Here is a 5249-nt window from a genome sequence, read left to right on the forward strand (position 1 = left end):
GACCTTGAGGGTATTATGCTAAGCGAAATAAGTCAGAGGGAGAAAGTCAAATACCATATGATTTCACTCATAAGTAGACGATAACAACAACAAACAAACACATAGATACAGAGTTTAGATTGGCGGTTACTAGAGGGGAAGCGGGGAGGGAGGAGGGCGAAAGGAGTGGTAGGGCACACGTGTATGGTGATGGATGGTAATTAGTCTTTGGGTGGTGAACATGATGGTCTACATGGAAAACAACATATAGTGACGTACCCCTGAAATTTATATAATGTTATAAACCAATGTTACCTTAATAAAAAAAATAAAATAAAAAGGTTTTCTGTTTTTCTCCATTCTGAGATTCTGATATGTGCCCTTCCGACCCTCTGATTGAGAATCACTGATCTAGAGAGAGTAAACATTTAGAGAAATAATAATTCCTTTTTCCTTCTGAGAAGGCTGTGGACCCAGATGTTCTGCATCAGTGGCAGTGACATCCCCAGGAAGTATAGACTATTAGAATGCAAACACAGCCTTGCAATTAGGGCCTCTGAATGCCAGGTGACCTTTTCTCTCACAGTGGGAATGTCATTGGCATGTTTCTCTGATAATTTGTGACTAAGAATGAATGTCATCACCCACATTCTCTTGCTCTTCTGATTACCAGCCACTATGTAAGTAACAAAGCTACATGTAATTGAATTTCCCAAGATTGCAGTCCCTTATTTAAGGACTAACAGAGGTTAAAACCTGGAGACGTAATGTCCTGGGTGAGAGCAAGGTGAAATTGAAGATAACTCCTGACTCTAAACTTGGGAAATTATTGGCCATTCGTTCATTCAGCACACAGTAAAGTACTTACTATGTGAGGTCCTGTGGTCACAAAGTCAAATAGACAAAGCTCCTGTGCCCTGGTTAGAGAAAGAGACAAATAACTAAGCAGACATTTATGAAGCCTTGTAAGAGAGGGGTTTATAAAACACCAGAGGAGCATAATGGAAGGGGAAGTGGCCAGAGGGAAGTCTGGGCAGGGTCTTGAAGGACATAATAGTCAGGAGAGTCTAGCGATGCTGTGGTGACAGATAAACCCTAAAAATTCACAGCTTCCAATAATGAATAAAAGTTCATTCCAGGGCCGGCCCTGTGGCCGAGTGGTTAAGTTCGTGTGCTCCACTTTGGAGGCCCAGGGTTTCGCCGGTTCGGATCCTGGGCGTGGACATGGCACTGCTCGTCAGCCCATGCTGAGGCGGCATCCCACATGCCACAACTAGAAGGACCCACAATTAAAAGAGAGTATACAACTATATACTGGGGGGCTTTGGGAGAAAAAGGAATCAAATCTTTAAAAAAAAAAAAAAAAATTCATTCCTATGGGCTAGGCAACCATTCCATCTTGTAGCCGTGTCATCTACAACACACAGCTCCAGAGTCTCCTCACAGGGAGACAGCAATGGTTCTTAAATGCTCCAGTTCTTAAATGCCTTGTCTGAGACACGGGACACGTTGATACTATATTATGCAATATTATTGCCCAGGACTTACTTATACTGAGACAGCGTTTGTTGTTTATCTGAAATTCAAGTTTAAACGTGCATCCTGCATTTTTATTGTCTAAATCTGGCAATAGTTAAAGAAAAGTCTGCTGACATTTCGTGAATGGTTGCCACGCCCAGCAGTGGAGATGGATGGGCCCCGAGTGTTGGTGTGACATTTTGAGCTTCACAGCCACCACAGGCACCAATAGCTCTGGCTAGTCTGTAGGTTCTGCTGGGGCGGGCAGGCAGAGCAGAGCCCGGGCAGTGGCCGGAAGACCACAGCTGTTGGAGGAAATGCAGGGCTGCCGATGTGGGTGGGAGAGCCGGCTCTGTGCTGACAATCCCTCAGGAGCTCTTCCAGAAGCCAGAGCCTCCCACACACCTGGCCCGGAGGCTCATATGGGCTTCTAGGGTTAAAGCTGGGCCCACGTGGTCAGTTGCAGAAGGGGAGAGGAGTCCTTCCGGACAGTGTGTCTGTCCAAATGTCCTCGGAGCCACCCGACCTGAAGCAGGGCACAGGATGGGGTGTGTTACTGTTCTGGGACTGCTCCCTCCATACAAGCCACCATCAGTGGCACAGGGGTTCGTCTCCCAAGGTGCAGCATCCGGCCTCAGTCCTCAGCGCAGCAGAACGTGGGCACGTTTCAGAGCGCACTCTGGCAGGCCTGCCCTGTATTTGCAGAGCCTGCGGCAAGAGCAAACCTACCTTGTATTGAAAAATACACCTTCCTAAATACAAAATTGAAAATCTGGGAAAAGCTCTGACTTTTCTATGGCTGAAAGTTGGCAGGCTATTAAAGATGACTGAATTTAATTATTCACAAGTCTGGGTGTTCTGTTGAGAAGCCAGTGATGTTTGGATGAGGAATAAAATAAAGACATACATAATTTATAAGATTTGTATATGTAGTCCATAAAATGTGGGTTTTTAAAAATTCACTTTAGCAAAATTATGTTGACATATTAAAGATTTTCACATAATTTGTATTCTTTTGGCAGTAATCATCCAAAGCACAGCTTGGCAAACTTTTCCTGTGAAGGGCCAGATAGTAAAAATTTTAGGTTTTGTGGGCCATATGGTTTCTGTGAAAACTATTGAATTCTGCCACTGTAACATGAAAGCTGCCATTGACAACATGTAAATGATGAACAGCATAGTTGTGTTCCAATAAAACTTTACTTACAAAACAAAAACAGCTGTTGGGCCAGATTTAATCCTGCAGGATTAAAAATAAAATGTAATGGTGCTCACAGGGTACAAAATTTGAATATGTTTTATCAAAAACAGTAAATCAAAATCAAAATGAAAAATTTAAATTATTTTAATACATTTTCAATAAATTGTCTTCTAAAGAGTTCAAAATCCCGTGTTAAAATTAAGAGTCAAGGGGCCGGCTTGGTGGCACAGGGGTTGGGTTTGCATGCTCCGCTTCAGTGGCCCAGGGTTTGCCAGTTCAGATCCTGGGTGTGGACATGGCACCGCTCATCAGGCCATGCTGTGGTGGCATCCCACACAGAAGAACTAGAAGGACCTACAACTAGGATATACAGCTATGTACTGGGGCTTTGGGGAGAAAAAGAAAAAATTAAGAGTAAAATACCAATTATGATTGGTTAATGTCAACAATTTAAGTCAAAATCATTGAAATAAAGTTGACTTTTAATTTAATTTTGTAAAGATTTGATTAAATCTTATTAAGTACTTTTGTGAAAATAAAACTATTCATAATCCTAGCCCTTAATATTCATTTAATTGCCAACAAAAAGAACTGGTATCATGCTTCATATGTATTAGATGTCGACCTGTATATTCATAAATTTAAAAGTCACATGAATTGCTAAATGTTGCAAAATCTTCCTCAGCTGCCATGAGCAATTGTTGCAAAAGTTGTGCAAATTTGTGAGTACCTTTAGAGTCATAAATTAGATAGAACATGAAGAAAAACAAAGTGGACGCTAAACGGTACTGGAAAATGGCACTTCATCGAGCAGGAGTCTGGTACCTTGGTGCTATCAAACAGAGGGGATTTAGCAGGTTAATTAATCTGTCTTCTCTTTTTTTTATATGCTTTCAGTTCTCAATCCTCCTTACACTTTGAAGCATCTACCTCTGATGTCCACAGCGATACAATAAGAAAGTCTCCGGACATTTGGAAGCTGCCAACTCTTGTTTCAAGAATGTGGGGCAAGACATGTGGAGAAACATTTCCTGAGTCTGGAAGGGGTTGGTCATGGGGGTGGATATTTAAAGTCACAGGGTGTTCATACCAATGCCAAGAATAGAATCCTGAGTGATGGGGGCTCTCATGCAATTTTTTTTTTTTTGAGGACGATTAGCCCTGAGCTAACATCTGCTGCCAATCCTCCTCTTTTTGCTGTGGAAGACTGGCCCTGAGCTAACATCCATGTCCATCTTCCTCCACTTTATGTGTGGGATGCCTGCCGCAGCATGGCTTGCCAAACGGTGCCATGTCCGCACCTGGGATCTGAACTGGTGAACCCCAGTCTGCTGAAATGGAACGTGCCCACTGAACCACTGCACCACCAGGCTGGTCCCATATGTGATTTTTAATAAATTAATGTTTATGTTTATGCGAAGTCTTTGTTTTCTTCTTTATAATTTTTCTCTATTAAAATGTTCCACGTTCCTAGGCGGCCACTGAAGATGGCAGAGGGCAGGTCCTGGTGCTGGATGACCCAGGCCATCTGCCCGGGTACCTGGCGGCCATCATAGCCAAACAGTTTCCGCTGGGCTGGGAGGTGGTGGTCGTGCGCTATGAGGGCATCAACATTTCTGTCAATTTCCACAGAAACAGATGAAAGTACCTGGCCTTCGTCTGAAAGTGGATGATTGCCAACCTGTCCTGTGGCAGTTATCACTTCCAAACCCCCAGCCGCATCTCTTGGGCGATGCCCAGCAGGCTGCCCCCAAGACCAAGAGCAGCCAGGCCACCCTGAGCGCTTCAAGGCATTTGATGGGGCTGCGGCTCTATGACAAGAAAAAGCAGAGGGTGGTTCCTGCTGCCCTCAAGGCTATGCGTCTGAATCCACACGAATTTTGCCTAAATCGGGCGTCTGGCTCACGAGGTTGGCTGGAAGAACCAGGCGGTGACAGCCACCCTGGAGGAGAAGGGAAGGAGAAGGCCAGATCCGCTACCAGCAGGAAGAACAGCTCAGGAGCCCGCGCAAACAGGCCAAAAAGAACGCGCAGAAGAAAACTGACTAATACTCCCCAGAGGTCCTCAAGACCCTCGGACTCCTGGTCTGAGCCCAATAAAGACCATTTATTCCCCCTGCCACCAAAAAAATATTCCGTAGTTCACCTGTATTACTTTTATAATGAGATGATGAACCAGAAAGCGCTATTTTGTGCATTAATAAATTTATCTTTGAAGAATGTGTTTGTAATGTACAGGGCCCTCTGAAAACGTAGGGTTCAGGGTGGTTCAGTGGGGTTCCTCTTGTGACAGTAAGAGAGCATCCTGGCTTGGAGACATTCCTGGGGAAGCTCTTTGAGAGCCTAGGGGCTTAGGGCAGACACGAGCAGGATTTTCCTTGTAGCTTCCTTTTAATCTCTGACTTTCTTCTCTGGGTGTCCATGGTAAATCAGACACTTCCACCCCTTAGCATCCCATAGGCCTTCCTACATCTTTGCAAAGGCTACCATTGTAGTGTGTGATTTAAGGAAGCCATGGAATCTCTTTGTCCGGTCTCTCTCCTTTTAGACCA

General features: G+C 44.3%; 1 pseudogene; it reads left to right on the forward strand.

Moving 5' to 3' along the window:
* Nucleotides 1–746: 746 nt before the first annotated feature.
* LOC106826866 (large ribosomal subunit protein uL13 pseudogene) lies at nucleotides 747–4904 on the forward strand (annotated as a pseudogene).
* The last annotated feature ends 345 nt before the right edge of the window (nucleotides 4905–5249 follow it).

The sequence above is a fragment of the Equus asinus genome, chromosome 10, assembly GCF_041296235.1.
Source record: "Equus asinus isolate D_3611 breed Donkey chromosome 10, EquAss-T2T_v2, whole genome shotgun sequence".
Classification (NCBI taxonomy): Eukaryota; Metazoa; Chordata; class Mammalia; order Perissodactyla; family Equidae; genus Equus; species Equus asinus.